The sequence below is a fragment of the Lissotriton helveticus genome, chromosome 7 (assembly GCF_964261635.1).
Source record: "Lissotriton helveticus chromosome 7, aLisHel1.1, whole genome shotgun sequence".
NCBI lineage: Eukaryota > Metazoa > Chordata > Amphibia > Caudata > Salamandridae > Lissotriton > Lissotriton helveticus.
Window position 1 is genome coordinate 1,562,980,545 of NC_136068.1, and position 21,283 is coordinate 1,563,001,827.

General features: G+C 52.9%; 1 protein-coding gene across 5 annotated transcripts in view; it reads left to right on the top strand.

Annotated features, from left to right (window-relative positions):
- The window catches only part of LOC144767544 (uncharacterized), a 360,042-nt gene that overhangs the window by 8,483 nt on the left and 330,276 nt on the right, over positions 1-21,283 (top strand). The window lies entirely within an intron of this gene.

Below are 21,283 nucleotides of genomic sequence, written 5' to 3' on the forward strand. Positions count from 1 at the left end.
TGCCTGCCCTCACACTGAATGCAGAAGCCAGAAGTACCCACAACAAGTGCTCAGAGACTGGAGCAGTTATGCAGAGGCCCCCCTGGCTTGCTAGAACAAAAGAAACTGGGTATAAAAGAAGGAGCCCTGCTCCTTGTAAATTAGATCCAGTTTGCGCAAAGAAGAAGCTCTGCCTGAAGAGAAGGACCCTGGAAGCTGCATGGAGAAGTACTGACTCTGACCCCAAGAGACTGGCCTGTGGTGGGTGCCTTGCTGCTGAAGGAGAGCAGGAGAAGAAAGACTGAAAGACTTTGCTTTTATTCAACTTGTGCCAAACTCTGCTAAAGATCTCCAAGGGCTTGCCTGTGAACTTGCCCCCTGAACTGCGCCCCAGGAACATTGGGCGCTACCCCCCAGAAGGAAGAAGCTGCTGCCTGAAGTGTTCTGACCCTCCAGCGCTGATTCAGGGGAGCGGAGTGCGTGAGGAACCCTCCCCGCACATTCCACGAAGCAGGGTGTCCCCCGTCCACTGAGCACCGCGACCTCTGCTTGGCCGACCCACAGGAAGCAAAGTAAAGCCCAGCCGCACTGGGCCGAGCACCGTCAACTGTTGGAAAGGCTGGGCCTGGGGCTGCAACGTAAGGAGGACCCGTCCGGTCCGAGCACCACGAGCTGCTGGCCCCCAACGCCGCAGCCCGTAAAGTAAAGACGGACCCCCGCCCCGCCTCGACCTCCCCGCCGTGATCGCACTGGAAGAAGCGCCCGCTGCTGTGAAGTGCACAGCTACGAGCGTCCAGCAGGAGAGTACGTCCCGTTGTGTCCAACCCGTACTCCTGCCCGCACCCCCTGAAGCCGCTCCCCCTCCTGGGTAGAAGCGCACGCTGCGGGTACGTCTGTCTGCCCCGCAAAGCACCGTCCTTGGAGAGCCCTACGCCTGACGAGCCGCAGCCCGCCTTGGAGCACCGCGACGTGATCAAGACTGACCCCCGCTGCTGTGGCCTTCGAACCCCTCAAGCAGGTACTGTGACTGTGTGTGCCAAGTGCGCGGCGCTCAGGACCCGAAGTCCGTGAGGCGCGCACTCCCTCGAGCCCCCTGAGACCCCTCCGCTGTGTGGCCGTACCTGGGAGACGTCCCCAGCCTGTCTCCCGGCCTCGGTGCGGGTCGCACAGCTCCAGCGCACAGTACGCCTCGCCCCCTTCCTCCAGCGCCGTACGCCGCTCACGCGAGATGCGTGAGGTTTAGCGGGGCCGCGCTGGATTCACCGAACGAGTCGCACTGAGGCTCTGCAAAGCGTACCAGAGCCAGCGAAAGGGGCCCACACGCCGCACACAGTCCCTGGACCATTGGGAGCCTAAAAGTTAATCTAAGAAAGGTCATTTCTTTTGGGAACATTGGTCCATGAGTAATAAGAACTACCAATTGCTTTTGAAGACGCTGAACAAAGATTGCTTATTGCTAATAAGAACTGTGGCACACTACAAGTAACTGGAATTTGGAAAGTTTAAAGACTGTATTTACAAGCCTGCGTGAAATTATATAAAGAGATATATTTTTACTAAATACAGTTTGGTGTCATTGTGTGGTGGGTTGGTGGTGATGGTGTAATGTTGCAAATGTTTAACCCTATGTGCCCCAGAGATTAGCCTAAGACTGCTTAAGCCACACTACCTAGAGGGTAAGCAGAGGTTGTCTTGAAGGTAACCCTCAGCCCTGACGGGGAAGAGAGAGGCCCTGTTTGTCGCCAGTGTTGCACTGCGCCAACCAGAGACTCCCCCTTCCTACATTGGACGCAGCGGTGAGGATCGAGAATTTACATTTGCAGTGTTTTACCTTAGCTACTGACCATTGCATAAGTGATTACAGTCCAGTATCTTAGCCACAGACTTTTTGGTTCTTAATTTTGCTAAAAGAAGAAGATCCCTAGTGTTGAAAGCATGCCTGGCACAAACAGCATTGATGGAGGAGAATCCATAGCCTCTGGTGCGCAGGAGCTAGAATGGGATGCATCAAAGCTGGATGACTACACAAAGAAGCAACTGAGTTTTTTTTGCAGGAAACTCAAGGTTCCACACGCAGGGTGCAAAAACAAACCTGAGTTCTACAAAGCCCTGAAGGCCTGGATGGAATCTAGGAAGGCACCTGAGGATCAGGGTGCACCTGTGGATCCTGTGAGTCTGGAAAAACCAGACAGCGTCATTACCTTTGGCAGAGGCCTGTCGCCAGAGGAGCTGGCAGACAGACAGGCAACCAGGGACCATGAGATAAAGCTGGCAGAATTGAATTTAAAGGGCCAAATGGAGCTTGAAAGCAAAAGAATGGCTCTGGAAGAGCGAAAACTCCAATTGGAGTATGATGTGAAAATGAGGGAGATGAGTCTAAATGAGAAAACCTTGGATCATCCTCCCTCTGGTGGCAGCGCAACGCCGGTGCAGGTAGAGTCAAGAGTGCACATCCCCAAAGATGTAGTTAAAGAGTTCTTTAAGGGGGATGACATAGGACAGTGGTTTAGGGCATATGAGGTAGCCATGTTTTCCCACCGGGTCCCTGAGAAGGATTGGGGAGCGGGGTTATGGGGAAGGTTCCTTAGCGAAGGGCGGGACACCCTGCTAGATTTGCCCACTGAAGACCAGAGATCCTATCCCCATATGAAAGAAGCTTTAATAACCAGGTATGGGCTTACCCCTGAAATGTATAGGCAGAAGTTTAGGGGGTGTAATAAGCGGCCTGGGAATACATATGTGGAGTTTGTGACTTTTTTTTGCAGAGCACTGGATGGTTGGGTGAAGGGTAACAAAGTGAATGATTTTCAGGGTCTCTTTGATTTAATTGCATGGGAGCACTTGTCTGAACAATGTTTTCCTGAGTTACGCCAGCACCTGATTGACAGCAAGCTGTCCAACCCGAGGAAGCTTGCTGAGGAGGCGGACCGCTGGCTCAGCACCAGGGTCCACAAGGGTCCAGTGGGAGACTCCGCCAAGGGTGGGCAGGGTCCCCAGCAGAAGAGTGGGGGGGACAAGGGAAAACAGAAAGGGTTCCAAAAAGGCCCCCAAAGTAATCCCCAAGGGGACCAGCAGAAAGGTTCTCAGCCTCCCCCACCCCCAAAGCAGAATGGGGCCCCGACAGGTAGACCTGTTCCAAAGGGGCCCTTCAATTGTTACAAATGTGGTGACCCGGGGCACATAGCCAGTGACCCCAAGTGTCGCCTGTTTGGAAAACCAGCACCCACTGGTGCTCCGCCCCGACAAGTGACCAGTGTTCACTTAGGAGAAGAAGTGATGGTCCCGGGGGGTGGAGATCCTGTTCAGATGACCCTAGTCTCACTAGGAGACAGTGAGATGGTCCCTACAAACTACCTGCCCTCTAACACTAAAAAATATGGGCAGGTGGTTACCATCAATGGTAAGAAAGCTGAGGCTCTTAGAGACACAGGAGCCAGTGTGACTGCAGTGAGGCATCACCTGGTGTCTCAGGAGCAGGTTGTACCCCATGCCTATTGTAGGGTTGTCAATGCAGACAACTCTGAGAGCCAATGTCCAATGGCTCAAGTTCCCTTCGAGTGGGGGGGGGTCTCTGGTACTCTGCAGGTCTGTGTGAGGAAAGCCATGCCTGTTGACTGTTTGCTAGGGAACGACTTGGAGGACTCCCCTTGGGAAAAGGTGGAGAAGACGACTCACCTGAAGATGGTGGGTCTACCTGACTGGGCGTGCGTGACCACCCGGTCAATGGCAGCCAGTAGGGGTGATCAAGAGGTCCTGGGGCCTGAAGGAGAGGCCCAGGAACCGGCCTTAGGGAGAAGGCGCAGGGTGCGCGGGAAACCGGCCCCTGAAGTTCCCACGGTCCAGGAGGAAGCAGACCTTGAGGGGGATGCCCTGGAGCCTACTGGGGAACAGATTGCCGAACTGGGGGACCTGCCTGAGCTGACCCATTGGCAGCAAGAAGGAGGCCCCTCCAGGGAGGAATTCTGCAGGGAGCAGAAAGAATGCCCTTCTCTCGTGGGTATGCGGCAGCAGGCTGCAGACCAGGCCAATGGTGTTCAGGCCAAAACACATTATGTGTACTGGGAGAATGACCTCCTGTATTCAGAGCCTAAGGCTGCTGAACCTGGGTCAGCCCGTGTGCTGGTGGTACCCCAGAAGTTCAGAGCCTTCCTACTGGGACTGGCTCATGATGTGCCGTTAGCAGGACATTTGGGGATGGACAAGACCTATGACAGGCTTGTCACCCACTTCTACTGGCCCCAAATGCACAAGAGCTCAGATGCTCATTGTAGGACCTGTCCAACTTGCCAGGCAAGTGGGAAGAGCGGAGGGAAGATCAAGGCTCCCCTCCAACCCTTCCCTGTGGTCAGTACTCCATTCCAACGAGTGGGTATTGACATTGTTGGGCCTCTGGACCCCAAGACAGCCATGGGCAACAGGTTCATCCTGGTCTTGGTGGATCATGCCACCCGGTACCCTGAAGCCATCCCTCTGAGGACAGTGACGGCCCCCGTGGTGGGGCGTGCACTGATGGGAATTTTCTCCAGAGTGGGATTCCCTCTAGAGGTGGTGAGCGACAGGGGGACCAACTTTATGTCCAAGTATATGAAGTCCCTTTGGCAAGAGTGTGGTGTAACCTACAAGTTCACCACACCTTACCATCCCCAAGGAAATGGGTTGGTTGAAAGATTCAACCGAACCCTGAAGGGCATGATCATGGGCCTGGAAGGTCCAATGAGGCGTAAGTGGGACGTCCTCTTACCATGCCTGCTCTTTGCATACCGCGAGGTGCCACAGAAGTCTCTAGGGTTCAGCCCCTTTGAGCTGCTGTATGGTCACCCCGTGAGAGGACCACTGAGTTTGGTAAAGGAAGGCTGGGAGCAATCTCCTAGGAAACCTCCCCAGAATGTATATAGCTACATGCTGGCCTTCAGAAACCAAACCAGGCGCTTCAGACAACTTGCTGAGGCAAATCTGGAAGCTAGCCAGGAGGAGATGAAGCGGTGGTACGACCAGAATGCCACTCTGGTAGAGCTTCAGCCTGGACAAGAGGTGTATGTCTTGGCCCCAGTGGAACCCTGTGCACTTCAGGATAAGTGGACAGGCCCATTTGAGGTTGTGGAGCGCAAGAGCTCAGTGACATACTTGGTGGACATGAAGACGCCCAGGAATCCTTTACGGGTCCTACATGTCAACCGCCTCAAGCCCCACTTGAAACGGTCCGAAGTGGGCATGCTGTTGGCCACTGATGATGGAATGGAAGAGGAGTCTGAGCCTCTTCCTGACCTCTTAGGGGCCTGTGAGAAAGATGGGTCAGTGGATGGAGTTAACCTCTCACCCACCCTGACCCCTGAGCAACAGGAAGACTGCCGCCATTTGCTGGGGCAGTTTCCAGATCTGTTCTCCCTGGTTCCTAGTGTCACAGATTGGTGCGTCCATGATGTGGACACAGGAGACAGCTTACCTGTGAAGCATAAAGCTTACAGAGTGACTGACAGGGCCAGGGCCTGCATCAAGGAGGAGGTCTCCAAGATGCTTGCTCTTAGGGTGGTTGAGTCTTCCAGCAGTCCTTGGTCCAGCCCCGTGGTCTTGGTCCCAAAGGCTGCTGCGCCGGGAGCCACACCTGAACTCCGGTTCTGTGTGGACTACAGAGGACTCAATTCAGTCACCAAGACTGACGCGCACCCTATCCCCCGAGCTGATGAGCTCATTGATCGGCTAGGGGCTGCCCGCTTCCTCAGCACGTTTGATTTAATGTCTGGGTACTGGCAGATCGCCTTGACCGATGGGGCAAAGGAGAGGTCCGCATTCTCCACACCAGATGGGCATTTCCAGTTCCGGGTTATGCCATTTGGGATGAAGAATGCCCCTGCCACCTTTCAGAGGTTGGTCAACCAGGTGTTGGTTGGGCTGGATGAGTTCAGTGCCGCCTACCTGGATGACATCGCAGTGTTCAGTGGCACCTGGCCAGAACACCTGCGGCACCTCTGGGAAGTGTTGATGGCGCTGCGCAAGGCAGGCCTCACAATCAAGGCAAGCAAGTGCCAGATTGGGCAGGGTTCAGTGGTGTACTTGGGACACCAAGTGGGGAGTGGCAAGGTGGCACCCTGGCAACCCAAAATTGAAACCATCCTGGCTTGGGAACCCCCCAAGACCCAGACTGCAGTGAGAGCCTTCCTGGGGCTCACTGGGTATTACAGGAGGTTTGTCAAGGGCTATGGCACTATTGTGACCCCCTTGACAGAGCTGACTTCTAAGAAGCAGCCCAGGAATGTGATTTGGACTGACACCTGTCAGAAGGCTTTTGACACCCTGAAGACTGCCATGTGCACGGCGCCCGTGCTCCTGGCTCCTGATTTCTCCAAGGAATTCATAGTGCAAACAGACGCTTCAGAGCAGGGTGTAGGGACTGTTCTCTCACAGATGACTGAGGAGGGCTGGGACCAACCCGTAGCCTTCATCAGTAGGAGGTTACTTCCCCGGGAAAGTAGGTGGAGTGCAATAGAGCGAGAAGCATTTGCTGTGGTCTGGGCGCTGAAGAAGCTAAGACCCTACTTGTTTGGGTCTCACTTCCGGGTTCAGACAGACCACAGGCCCCTCAGATGGTTGATGCAAATGAGGGGTGAGAACCCAAAACTGTTGAGGTGGTCCATCTCCCTACAGGGTATGGACTTCACGGTGGAACACCGCCCTGGCACAGATCACGCCAATGCTGATGGTCTGTCCAGATTTTTCCGCCTTAGTGATGTGGAACTCCCTGGGGAAGGGTAGTTCCCCCCACATTTCAGCTGGAGGGGACACGTGTTAGACCTGGCACCTTGGCGTGAGTTTCCCTTCCACTTTTTGCTGTTGTGCCTCAAATGTTTTGCTGGTGTCTGCTACTCAGGGCACTGCGCCACGGCCAACCCGTGCCGCAGTGCAAGTGCTCCCTACTATAAAGTGTACATGTGATTGATGTCCATGATTGGTTCATTGGATTTACTGTTAGTCCCTAGTAAAGTGCACCAGGAGTGCCAGGGCTTGTGAATGCCAATACTGCTAGTGGGCCTGCAGCGCTGGTTGCGCCACCCACAGAAGCAGCCTTAAAATGTGTCTAGGGTCTGCCATTGCAGAACCTACGTGCAGTCTGGTACTGTCACACTGGCTGGGCAAGTGCCCACACTTGCCAGCCCCTAAACCTTCCCTTAACTTCATATTAGTCACCCCTATGGTAGGCCTGAGGGCAGGGTGCATTGTAAGTGTAAGGTAGGACATGCCCTGATGTGTGTGGCATGTTCTAATAGTGAATTACTGCCAAATTCGTTTTTCACTATTGTAAGGCTACCTGTTCCCTTCTAGGCCAGATGGGCTGCTGGAATTATTACACTCTATAATCCCAGCAGGCTCAGGGAACATGGTAGAAATTCATGTTTAGTATGCCTGAACTCAGAATAATAAAATACTTCTTTTAGTAAAGTTTATTTTAATATCCTGTGTTTGCAAATGCTACTTTTAGAAAGTTAGCATTTGCTTGCCTAACCATTTCAGCCCGCCTCTGCTTGGATGTGGATCTGACTGTTTGGTGTGTGTGAGTGACAGGGCTGGGAGTTGACAGGTAGTGATTAGCAGGAGGACCCCTTAGTGGGTGGTGGGAGTTTCCCCTGAATGATGCATCAGGCTGTGCCCCTGCCTCCACAATGCTGGCTACACCCTCCTGGGGAGCGACTGATGACTCAGCCTGCACCTGGCCCAGGAAGGACCGAAGCTTGTCAACAAAGTGCTCAGGCCACTCCTGTCCTCACAATGCCGGCTCCGCCCCCCTGGGGAGCGACTGATGTGCCTGCCCTCACACTGAATGCAGAAGCCAGAAGTACCCACAACAAGTGCTCAGAGACTGGAGCAGTTATGCAGAGGCCCCCCTGGCTTGCTAGAACAAAAGAAACTGGGTATAAAAGAAGGAGCCCTGCTCCTTGTAAATTAGATCCAGTTTGCGCAAAGAAGAAGCTCTGCCTGAAGAGAAGGACCCTGGAAGCTGCATGGAGAAGTACTGACTCTGACCCCAAGAGACTGGCCTGTGGTGGGTGCCTTGCTGCTGAAGGAGAGCAGGAGAAGAAAGACTGAAAGACTTTGCTTTTATTCAACTTGTGCCAAACTCTGCTAAAGATCTCCAAGGGCTTGCCTGTGAACTTGCCCCCTGAACTGCGCCCCAGGAACATTGGGCGCTACCCCCCAGAAGGAAGAAGCTGCTGCCTGAAGTGTTCTGACCCTCCAGCGCTGATTCAGGGGAGCGGAGTGCGTGAGGAACCCTCCCCGCACATTCCACGAAGCAGGGCGTCCCCCGTCCACTGAGCACCGCGACCTCTGCTTGGCCGACCCACAGAAGCAAAGTAAAGCCCAGCCGCACTGGGCCGAGCACCGTCAACTGTTGGAAAGGCTGGGCCTGGGGCTGCAACGTAAGGAGGACCCGTCCGGTCCGAGCACCACGAGCTGCTGGCCCCCAACGCCGCAGCCCGTAAAGTAAAGACGGACCCCCGCCCCGCCTCGACCTCCCCGCCGTGATCGCACTGGAAGAAGCGCCCGCTGCTGTGAAGTGCACAGCTACGAGCGTCCAGCAGGAGAGTACGTCCTGTTGTGTCCAACCCGTACTCCTGCCCGCACCCCCTGCAGCCGCTCCCCCTCCTGGGTAGAAGCGCACGCTGCGGGTACGTCTGTCTGCCCCGCAAAGCACCGTCCTTGGAGAGCCCTACGCCTGACGAGCCGTAGCCCGCCTTGGAGCACCGCGACGTGATCAAGACTGATCCCCGCTGCTGTGGCCTTCGAACCCCTCAAGCAGGTACTGTGACTGTGTGTGCCAAGTGCGCGGCGCTCAGGACCCGAAGTCCGTGAGGCGCGCACTCCCTCGAGCCCCCTGAGACCCCTCTGCTATGTGGCCGTACCTGGGAGACGTCCCCAGCCTGTCTCCCGGCCTCGGTGCGGGTCGCACAGCTCCAGCGCACAGTACGCCTCGCCCCCTTCCTCCAGCGCCTTACGCCGCTCACGCGAGATGCGTGAGGTTTAGCGGGGCTGCGCTGGATTCACCGAACGAGTCGCACTGAGGCTCTGCAAAGCGTACCAGAGCCAGCGAAAGGGGCCCACACGCCGCACACTGTGCCTGGACCATTGGGAGCCTAAAAGTTAATCTAAGAAAGGTCATTTCTTTTGGGAACATTGGTCCATGAGTAATAAGAACTACCAATTGCTTTTGAAGATGCTGAACAAAGATTGCTTATTGCTAATAAGAACTGTGGCACACTACAAGTAACTGGAATTTGGAAAGTTTAAAGACTGTATTTACAAGCCTGCGTGAAATTATATAAAGAGATATATTTTTACTAAATACAGTTTGGTGTCATTGTGTGGTGGGTTGGTGGTGATGGTGTAATGTTGCAAATGTTTAACCCTATGTGCCCCAGAGATTAGCCTAAGACTGCTTAAGCCACACTACCTAGAGGGTAAGCAGAGGTTGTCTTGAAGGTAACCCTCAGCCCTGACGGGGAAGAGAGAGGCCCTGTTTGTCGCCAGTGTTGCACTGCGCCAACCAGAGACTCCCCCTTCCTACAGGAAAGATGATGGGGAAGGGTGTGAGAGGGAGGCGCCTACGGGGAAAGGGGAATAGCTGGGAGGTTGGGTGGGCTGGCAGGAAAGTGACAATGAGTACACCTTGATGGAGGCAGGAGGGGATGGGAAAAGAGCAAGACACACAGGAGCAGCGCTGGAATTGGAAATAATTTAGTACAGGAACCCATAAATTCAGGGGGTTCAAGGTATGGCAGAGGAAAGGGGGTAGAGTCATGCAATACAGAGCTTGAAACACAAGACTGACAGTAAATGTTGGACTTGACCCTCTCTGCACGGTTAGCCCCAAACGTTTTTATCTTAAGCCTTCCAGGTTTTGGGACACACTTTTGTTGGCTTTTACAACCATGTGCACTTTACTACTGCTAACCAGTTCTAAAGTGCTTGTGCTATCGCCTCCTCTAAACATGGCAAAATTGGCTTATACTCAATTGTCCTATTTTATTTACTTGTTTGTCCTTAGTAAAGTGGTACTACATGTACCCAGGGCATGTAAATGAAATGCTACTAGTGGGTCTGTAGTACTTATTCTGCCTCCCACTTAAGTAGCCTTTTAAAACGTATCCCAGCCTGCCATTGCAGCCTGTGTGTGCAGTTCAAACTGCCATTTCAAATGGCACCAGATTTATTTGATCGCATTTGTAGCAGGTAATTATGTAATTTTTTGTGTCTGAGGAATTTTAATTTGAAACCCCCTTTAATGGTAAAGTCCGAATGTAAGTCACAGTTCTGAAAATGCTACTTTTAGAAAGTTTGCAGAAAATAAGGAGTTAGGTCCCGGGTTACAGGGTCAGCTGGACCATAGAATAATTTATACAAAGAGAAATGCTGGCCCTGCGATTTTTGATAGCTATATTTTGAGCAACAAACCAAATCCTTGTTATGATTTGTATGGTCGAATTTATTTAAACCATTTACTTTTTCATATAAATCTCATTAAGTTAAAGCATTGATTGCATGAGAAAAACACTACGTACATACAATTTATACAAAAACATTTGACAAAGAATTTTAACAAAAATACATAAATACATATGACAAAATGACATCCAATCATAAAGTGTACATAAATATACAAATACGGTCATACGAGAAGCATCAGTCGTTATGTAGTATTAAGCAATGAAGCTATTTGCAGTAAGGAAAAGAAAACAAAATGAATTGTAACAAATACAAATTTTCAATTGTCTGATAAATAAACTTGAATTCTTTCTGCTATTGCCAATTCCTTTCTGCTATTGCCGACGCGTTTCGAACTCGCTCTGGCATTTGGCAAGTTCTCATCAGGGCTTTCTCGTATTATTCTTCTGAAAATTATGTACAAAGAAAATGAGTGAGATTTTGCAATCCTCATTTTCGTCCCCTATATACACCTGACCATTACTATATTGTAATTTGGTTCGTTGTAATTTTCTAGAACCGAATCTACATTGATTGAATAGGATCTCTTGAAAATTGAAAACCCGCTGCCAACTTGAAAATAAAGGTACACGTTTTCTAGAAAGTCTTGGTAGGGGGCAATGTATATAGGGGACGAAAATGAGGATTGCAAAATCTCACTCATTTTCTTTGTACATAATTTTCAGAAGAATAATACGAGAAAGCCCTGATGAGAACTTGCCAAATGCCAGAGCGAGTTCGAAACGCGTCGGCAATAGCAGAAAGGAATTGGCAATAGCAGAAAGAATTCAAGTTTATTTATCAGACAATTGAAAATTTGTATTTGTTACAATTCATTTTGTTTTCTTTTCCTTACTGCAAATAGCTTCATTGCTTAATACTACATAACGACTGATGCTTCTCGTATGACCGTATTTGTATATTTATGTACACTTAATGATTGGATGTCATTTTGTCATATGTATTTATGTATTTTTGTTAAAATTCTTTGTCAAATGTTTTTGTATAAATTGTATGTACGTAGTGTTTTTCTCATGCAATCAATGCTTTAACTTAATGAGATTTATATGAAAAAGTAAATGGTTTAAATAAATTCGACCATACAAATCATAACAAGGATTTGGTTTGTTGCTCAAAATATAGCTATCAAAAATCGCAGGGCCAGCATTTCTCTTTGTATAAACTTTTAGAAAGTTGGCATTTTCTTGTCCTAGCCATTAGATGCCTGCAGCATGCTCCTGGGTCACATGAATAGTACAGTTTGAAGTTGGCCCTTGTGTATTACTCCCAGACAGCTTGTCAATGGAGGGTCTGCGTGTTGGCAGGATGGGCTATCCTAACTTAATTGTGGTGGGAGCAGAGCTGTCACCTACCACACTTGCACTTCAAAGGCACTGGCCCATCTCACACACAAAGGACCTCACACTAGCCTCTTGTAACCCCAGACAGATTGGGATTAAGGCAAGAAGGCAGGGAATTCCAGACACCTCTGTATAGGGAAGCTCCAGAGGTTTATCCCGTTTTCAAAGTAGGCACCAGGCATGAAAAGGGCACTCTCTGACCCATTCTTCAGTACACTCCTGGACCTGTGGATAATACAGAAGAAGGACACCCTGCTGCATGAGACCCGCCGTGCTGCATGAGATCCGCCTTGTTGCATGAGAAGGAAGACTGGACCTGCACCCTTCAGACCGGGGGCTGAAATGACTCTAAGGGTCAGCTGACTGACCTCCTTTTCTGAGGTACAGGGATCTAACAAGCTGCAGAGGCCTCCCTGCATATGCCCAGCTGACCTGCTGCCTGGACCTTCACATGGACCTGCAACTGAACTGTCCGAGCCCTGCTGGCTGCTGCAGGAGTTAGTTCCTGATCAGCAGGAGGTGCCCCTCAGGTCCTGGTTCCTTGGTGTGGCATTAGTTGAGTCCCTCCTTAAGGAAGGTCAGAAGTCTTTTTTGATTGCCAGAGTAGGCTTAGGTTATTGTATCCTGTTTGTAGATGGAGGAATACTCCTGGTGTAGGACTGCTGGGCTTGCCGTACTAGTTTTCCCTCTGCCCCCTTCATGTGATTGATGCTGCGAGAAATAATTGGTAGTAGTCGCTCTTGTGAATAGTGGAGTTAGGGCCAGTGATGCTTCCATTTGAGCGTCTATTTGAGCTTCTAAAGTTGTTAAAAATTCCTCTGATAATGACCCCAACTCAGGGTCTGATGTGCTGCATCGAATTAGCTCCCTTTGTGGGGATTGTGACTCCACGTTGACTGGGGGCTTAAGGGAGTAACAGTTTCCTGAGAGGTGCCCTGTTTAAATGTGCGCTTTTGTTGTGATATGGTTATTTTACATAACCAGTCCTTAAGTATCACTGTTTTGAAAGAGTGTGAGGTAGGAGTTTGTTCTCCTATGTTGCCCCCCGTCGGCTTGTGCTGCCTGAGTTTATTGTGTCTGGCCTCATTAGAGATAATGAGCATCTTGTTGTTGTTACCTTTGCACCTTTTCCGGGGTCAGGACAGGGGCGCTTTGTATGCATGACTTTCCAAAAATAGTTCTGGATTCTCCGCTATGGATGATGGAGCAGGCGTATCGAGAGATCCTTCTTTTGGTGGACTCTTGCTTCGAGGGCTTCCACTTTCCATTGCGGAATGAGTTAGTAACTGTACTTGAGCTTTCCCGCTCCCTGTCGCATGCCCCCGGTCTTTCATGCAGGTGGTCTGTTTGTCCATTTCGGGCTGCACTTCTGGTCAGACATCTCTTTTTGACCATGGTTTTAACCCTACTACAGTTCCTGGAGGGTAATACTGTGCTGCTAATTACCGCAAGAAGCTGATGGTACCTTTCACGGGCCCTTGGGACTGTTGGACTAGGCCGCCTGAGTTATGGGGGCTGGCTATGTTAATTGCACGGTGGCCGGTGCTGGCAAGGTAGCGGGGGGTCAGCTGGGGGGGCGGAGTAGAGGCTGGGTGAAGAACCTAGTTGTACTCCTACCCCTGTTACAGAGTGCTCGCTGGATGCTAGGTCAAGCTCTATGGCACTGTTATCTCATACCTCCCACCTCCTCAGGTGTTGTGATGCCATGAAGGGGCCTTGGACCCAGATCTTGCTGTCATGAAGTCACTGTCCTCGACCTTTGACCTTCCAGGGCATTGGCTTGCCTTTCCTTGGCTGGCCCTGTTAGACGGGGCACCTAACCAAGTGGAGTGCTCAAGCCAAGGAGGAGATTGCCTTTGCTCCCCTCCTGACTCTTTGCTTGGAGGCTGCTGCCTGCGAGGGTTATTGGTGGTGATGAGAGAGGTTGAATCTTGGGAGAGGCTGCAGGGGCCGGCGAGCTAGCAGAGGGCTAGCGGAGAACACAGCGAGGGGCGCGGCGGGGACACAGCTGTCGTGGGGGTGGGGCGCTCGCGCACGTAGCAGCAGCGCTGCGGCAGCAATAATCACTTGGCACACCTGTTTCTGGTTTCTGCGTAGTCCCGGACTGCCTCGCCGGGCCACGCCTCCTTTATTTGTAGCTTGCGCATGACGACACGCGCCAGCGCTAACGTGACCTCTCCGGCGCGGGTAGACTGCACCGCTACCCCGCCCCGGAGGACATTGCATTCCTTCTAACCTTTATTAAACAAAACAAACACAGCAAAACAAATAGTTATCATTTGGAGTTTTTACCATTCACTAGGATGCCAGTCCCGGGATTGTCACACCATGAAGTCGGCCAGCCTGGATGATGGAGCTGGGTTTCTTCTCAGTCCATACCAGGAGTGCTCTCCCTGTGATGATGGCGATGATGGGGTCACCCCATGCGAGGCTTCACTCTCCTGGGATCTCGCAGGAGAGTTCGGCAGACTCTCCGCTGGCGTTACTGGCAGTGGCAGTGTGTCCTGGTCGAAAAGGTTCTCATCCTTAGTGGGGGTCATTCCTGGCACCTCTGGGCCTTCTTCCGCCGCCGGTTGACGCGACCAGATTTCTAGGTAGTCTGACGCCTGCAGGTCCGGACTTCCGGCGTGCATCTTCTTGAAGAAGGAGATGTTGCGAGTGACTACTTCTGTTCCCCTCCGGGCTGTTATCATGGTGCCGGTCCTGCGGATGACTGGCCATGGTTTGTGCTCAAAGGGGAGCCGGAATTTGCTCCCAGGGTATCTATCTTTGATGTATACTTTTTCTCTCACTTGAATGACCGACCTCCGGGCCCGTCATCTGGCACTAGCTTGATCATTGGAGTTTGTCTGGTTGGCTAGGTTCTTTCCAGTGTCAATCTGTGATGGAGACCAGCTTGGGTGATGCGGGATAGTGTCTCTCACTACTCGGCCCATGCTCGCAGCTCCCGGGGCTGCCTCAGTTGTAAGATGAGGCGTCAGGCGGTATTCCCGCAAGAAGCTGTATATGGCCTTCTCCAGCGGTGATCCATCAGCATGCGCAATGCGTATTGTTTTGTTGAGAGTACGCATTAATCTCTCTACTTCCCCATTTGCTTGGGGCCAGTGCGGGGTCACCTTCCTGTGCTGAATTCCCCAGGTTTTTAGATAGTCGCGAACTCTTGTCCATGGAAGGGTGGACCGTTGTCTGTCTTCACCACTTCGAATATTCCGTGGGTAGCGATGGTCTTCTTGAACTTGGTAATGACCTCAGTGGCCGTCTGACTCCCTACGACTTCAACTTCTGGGTACTTTATGAAGTCGTCGATGATTACGAGTGCATAGCGCCCATCTGGTAGGTGTCCAAAATCTACACTCACGCACTCCCATGGTCTTTGGGGGTTGTCTTCCATGATGATGGGGTGAGGACAATCTGGCTGCCCTGCTGCTTGGCACCATGTGCATGTTCTGACTGTCTGATCAACCAGTGTGTCCATTCCGGGGAACCACACCTTGGCTCTCAGCCGGCTCTTGGTCTTTACCATGCCTTGATGTCCCCGGTGTGCGAGGTCTACTGCTTGCTGAGTCAGGCTAAACGGCATTACCAGTCGTGGCCCTCGGAGCAGACAGCCTCGGTTGTCGACCGAAAGTTCATCCTTGACCCTCACCAGGGACTCCAAAAAGGCCTTGGCCTGCGGCGTCCGTCTGATCATGGTGGACTGAATGGGGCGCCAGTCATTAGATTGGACTGTGTTTACGGCCAGTTGTAGGCATTCATCATTCCGGGTGGCTTCAACAATAGTTTCAAGACTCATGGGCAGAGGTCGGGATCTTTCCTATACAAACCGGACATATTCTTCCGAGTCTTCCGCCTCCTCTTCCTCCGCTCTGGTGGCTGTTCGGGGATGCCTCGAGAGATAGTCTGCTGGATTGGACGAACCCGGCTTGTACTCCACCCGGTAGTTATATCCCTGCAGTTGGAGGATCCATTTTTCAATCCTCGTGGAGATTTGGACGCTGACCCTTGAAACAGAGGGATGAGGGATTTGTGGTCTGTGGACACTGTGAATGGATGGCCGTATACATAGACGTGGAAGTGCCGACAGGCCCACTGGATGGCAATTGCTTCTCGTTCTATTTGCGAGTACCTCTGTTCCGTGTCCGTCAGTGAACGGCTCGCGTACACTATCGGACACATTCTCCATTTTCTTGCAATTGTGCGAGCACGGCTCCGAGCCCATACGGGGCTGGCGTCCACTGCAACGTTGGTGAATCTGGTCGGGTTGAAATACGACAGTGTCGTATCCGCCGATAGGGCCGATTTGGTAGCCTTGAAGGCTTGTTCCTGTTCGGGACCCCACTGTCAAGTGGTGGGGGATTTCGTCAGTTCCCTGAGGGGCTTCCTTAGGTTGGACAGGTCGGGGACGAAACGTCTTCAAAAGTTCACCATTCCCAGGAAGCTTCTTATCTCAGAGATGTTGGATGGTGCCGGGGCTTTTTGTACATCTCGCACCTTGTCTGGATCTGGGGCCACTCGTTGGTCCGAGAAGGTGTAGCCAAAGAAACTGATCTTGTTCTTCAAAAATTGGCACTTCTCTCTGTGGAGGGTAAGTCCCGATTCTTTGATCCTTTGGAGAACCCTTCGAAGTCTCTTGTGGTGATCTTCTATTGATGAGGCCTATATGAGAAGGTCATCACTTACATTCAAAACCCCAGGGAGTCTGCTGAGGACTTCACGGATGGTGTTTTGAAACACGTCGGCGACACTTGAAATTCCGAAATTGAGGCATTGGTATCTCCTTAGGCCAATGTGGGTAGAGAAGTTGCTGATGTATCGGGAGTCTGGGTGTAGTGGTAGCTGGTGATAAACGGACCGGAGATCCATCTTCGAGAACCACCTTGCGCCGTTCAGTTCTCCCAGTATGTTGTCGATGGTCAGGGTTAGTTGACGGTCACTCTTCACCGCGGCGTTTGGGAGGCGCATGTCCACACAGATGCGAACTTGCCCCAGCTGTTTCGGTTTCCGTGCCACTACGATCGGGGACCCCCACGGGGTGGGCCCACTGACCTTTTCGATTATTCCTTACTTCTCCAATGCCTCCAGCTCTTCCTCTACCTTTTCCCGTAGGTGGAATGCAATGCGCCTGTGCCTCAGCGCCACCGGTTGGACTGACGGGTCGATATGGAGAGAGACTTCCTTCCCTTTCAGGCATCCAATACCTCCATGATGGCCTCTAGTTCCTCTTCCTGTACTGCCATGGCGAATGATATTAGCCTCAGCTCTTCAGCTGATTGCCCACTTTTCAGCATACCGCTGCCTTCCTTTGTCATGTACACCGTGGTGGGGATCTTGAGATCTTGGTGTTGTAGTTCCGTCTTGAAACACCCCAGGAGCGGGATGGGTGTCTTATGGCCATACGCAAATACTCTGATATTTGCCTCTCTTAGGGGTGGTCGTGTACTTAGTTGGTTATGTACATTGGCCGCCATCAGTTCAATCGAGGCCCCAGTGTCAATAGTGGCTCTCACCTCCTGGTGATGGGCTTTGATTCTGCACTTTGGAAGTCGTTTCTTCGGTCTTGGCTGATCGACTGTAAATACATAGTGGACCGGGTAGTCTCCCACGTCGCATCCATATCTTCACTGTTTCGTTCTTCCGCCACAGTTTGTGCTGCTTCCTTCTTTGACTTCACTGACCTGCATACTGCCGCAAAATGGTTCATCCACCCGCACGCACTGCACTTCTTTCCTCTTGCCGGGCAGTCTTGCATGCGATGGGGTGTGCCTCCGCAGTAGCCGCATTCCTTCTTCTCGTCTTGCTGTCTTCTCCCTGTGTTTTGGCGCGCTTTTGGCCTCACCATGTTCGCCTTCTCCGCCATGTTGACTTGTTCCGTCTTGATGGGTCGGTGGAGTGCCGCCTCCATGTGAGAAGATCTGCCTTGCGACAGTTCTTTTGAGCGCCCCAGTGTGAGGATGTCCGCCAGGGGCTTGCCATCTTCTTGTAGGATGTTTACTTCGAGTTTGGACGAGTAGCACCCTTGAATTATCTGACCTCGAATTTCTTTCTGTTCGTCGCGGAATCCGCACGTGCTGCCCAGCTCCTTTAACCGTCCGTGGAATGCGTCCAACGACTCCTCCGCTTCTTGCTTGGCCTGGCGAAAAATGAATCTTTCGTAGTCTCTGTTTGCCATTGGTTCGAAGTGCGCGTTTAGGGCTTTGAGGAGCGTGAAGTACGTTTTGGGTGTGGCTCCGACTAGGGTCTTGTAGATGCGGTGGATGTCTTTACCACCGAGGTGGAGGAGTAGGGCGCTACGCCTTTCCCGGGCTATGCCCACCCCTTCAAAGTAGATCTGGAGGTGAATGGTCCAGTCTCTCCATCGCAGAGCAAGGGATAAGGGTGCTCCATCCACCACAAAAGGCTCAATGGTAGGGATCGACGCCATTTTGGCGCAGACGTAGTCACACCTCGCGCACGTGCACTGCTCACCTCCTGGGTGCACTAGCAGCCGCCTGGCCAAGGGTGATGATGCCGTTGTCAGGGCCTTCTCCTGTGGCCTGTATGTCTTCAGCTTCCCTGTCATGCTTCTCCCCTCTTCCTTTTCTTTTCAGGCAGGATGCTGGGTCACACCCAGGTATGGGCTCCTCCCCAGGGTGTGCAGGAAGGGCCTTTCTCCTACATTAGGCACCTTCATGGGCGTCAGGGGCGGCCTCAGATACAGCAGACACACTCTGGTGCCCCCAGCAGGTCAGCAACAGCCAGGTCACGCTCCGTGGGCCCAGATCCCAGATTAAAGGCACACTGAGGGCTTCAAACACCAGCCACTTAGGGAGAGTGCACAGCATAGCATGGGGCCGTTTCTGCCCCTCGTTGCTAGTGTCGTGGGGTGGGGCCGCTCGCGCACGTGGCAGCAGCGCTGCGGCAGCAATAATCACTCGGGACACCTGTCTCTGGTTTCTGCGTAATCCCGGACAGCCTTGCTGGGCCACGCCTCCTTTATTTGTAGCTGGCGCGTGATGACACATGCCAGCGCTAACGTGACCTCTCTGGCGCGTGTAGACTGCACCGCTACCCCGCGTCGGAGGACATTACAACAGCAGCGATGGCAGTAATTTGTAGGTCAGGGCCAGTGGGGCCTCAAAGGCAGACCCAGGCTGCACCCAGTACTAACTGGATCTCCTGCGCACCTGCCTAGGGCACGCTCTCAGCGGCCGCCATCTGATGGCAGCCGCACTCGCGAGAGAAGCCGAGCTGGTCCCTTTAGGCTGCTTTTTTGGACCATCGGTGAGAGTCCCCCCAAAAACTCGCCGTTGGTGGGATGCTGAATTCTGGGCTAAATGGGTCACGGCCAGCAGCTGGAGCCGAGCTTGATGCCCGCTGTTCCTCCAGCTTCCGCAGCCTCCGCTTCCGATTCTACTCTGCGTCCTGCATATGCGTCCTGCCTCTGCGTCCTGTGTCCCCTTCCGGTCAGCCTATTTAGCAAGCATTAACACTGACCTATAGGTCCCAATTTAATGCAATAATGCGTTCTGTGAAAGCACATTAAAGCTAGACAGAAAAATGAGTCGGTCTGTATTAAAGACTGCTTTCAATACAATCAGGTTTTTGTTTCTATTCAAAATAAAGCAAAAGGACAGGTGACAAGGAAGCCTTCATTAAAGTTCATCTTGTTTCTATATTATAGAAAGAAAGGGGGGGGCGTGGCCAAGATGGCGACAGAGTGAGACGTACCTTTGTGTCCCTCCGGCGCCGCGATTTGCCTAGAATTGAGACGCTGCTTCCTGGGGCCGATTTCGAGATCGCTCTTGCCCCTGCCGAGGCCCGAGGCTTAACGGGAGCGAGTGGTGTGTTTTTTCGGCCTCCCGGAACGGGAGAATAGTTGATCCGCGGAAGAGCGGGAAGAGGCCCGACTCGGTGCCTGCTGTTGCCTTGGGCTGACGGGCCACCTCTGCTCCTACGTACGACTGGGCTGCGGAGCCGAGATCGAGCAGCCGAAGACTGCGTATGGTCCGCTGACTGCGAGGAGGATTCGGCTTTGGCAGGGTCCGGGGCTTGCAGGGACTCGGATGCGGTGAGGAACCCATTGATCCATCCACTCCCGGGAGCCAGAGCCATTAATTGAGGCTGGTGCTTTAAGGCCTTGCCGGATTGGGTGACCTGCAGTGACTTGCGGATCTTCCGCGCCCCCGAGCCCGGTCCCAGATGTGGCGAGTTCCTCCCTGTGGCTAGAGGAATATCAGGAGCTGCGTGGGGTCCCCAATCTGATCGGGAACCTCTAGCACGTGTGGCGCCAGAGCCAGCCGGAGGAGCTACAGCGGACCGCTGCGGACAAGCGGGGGGTCCACAGGGTCTTTCCTGACTGCAGGCGGCGCGGTCAGTGGGGGCTCGGCTGCTATCAGGGACACGGAGCGGCCGGTGCCTGGAGTGGGGCTGCCCTGATATCGTGGCCCAGACTGTTTCAGCGAACCTGGCCTGCCGCAGTCTGCACGTGTGAAGGAGCGACGGCTGGTGCGGACGTTGCCAACCTGGAATCTCGTTGGGGAACTCCCCGCGGAGCTGCTACGGAGTTGCCGGCTGTGTGGTTCGCAGGGGTGATTGGTAGCAGCCGGTCTCTGTGGCCTGCCGGACCTACGCTTTTGGGCCTCCTGGTTGCGGTAGACTGGGGAGCCTTGGATCCCAGGGCCTGACGGAGAGTACACTAGAGTGGGGGCCCGCCACGAGATCCCCCCTTGCGGAACTATAGGGGGTCGAGCATTGCGACGGCGACATGACTGAGGACACCGTTTTTTTACACTCTCGGAGTGTGTGGTGAGGAGGAGTTTCAACTACTTTCCCTGTATCCGGGTGGTCCACTGGCCTAGGGGTATGGCGACCAGACCACGTAAGGACAAACCAGGCAAAGATGGAGCACCGAAGGGCCCGCCGCCTGCCTCGTCCCCTGGCCCCAGCAAATCGCCCCCACGTGGAGACGACGACACGCCGCCACCAAGGCCTTTATGGTCGAGCTCTTTACAGCCATCAAGGATGACATCTCGGAGCTCCGCTCCCAGCTGGCCTCGGACCAGCGTGAGGTGAGGAGAGATGTGGACAGCATCGGAGAGAGGGTGGCGACATTGGAGGACCACGATCTGGGGTTAGCGGGGGAAGTGCATCAGCTGCAGCAGGAAGTGCTTCGATTATCGGAGCAGAATCTGGACCTCCAAGCCCATGCTGAGGACCTAGAAAACAGGTCACGCCGGAACAATATTAGGATACGAGCGGTGCCCTGGGAAGGAGAAGGGGGGGATTTGCAAGGCTATGTGGAAGCCCTTTTCCTACAGATCTTGGCGGAAGATGACCTCAAGGAAATTCGTATGGACAGGGTCCACCGGGTGGGCTTGCCGCAGGGCCAGAGAGCACCACCTCCTGATATATTGGTCTGTGTTCATGACTTCCAGTTGAAGGAGCGCATACTCAGGAAAGCACGAGGAATTAATCCCCTGCAATTTCGAGAC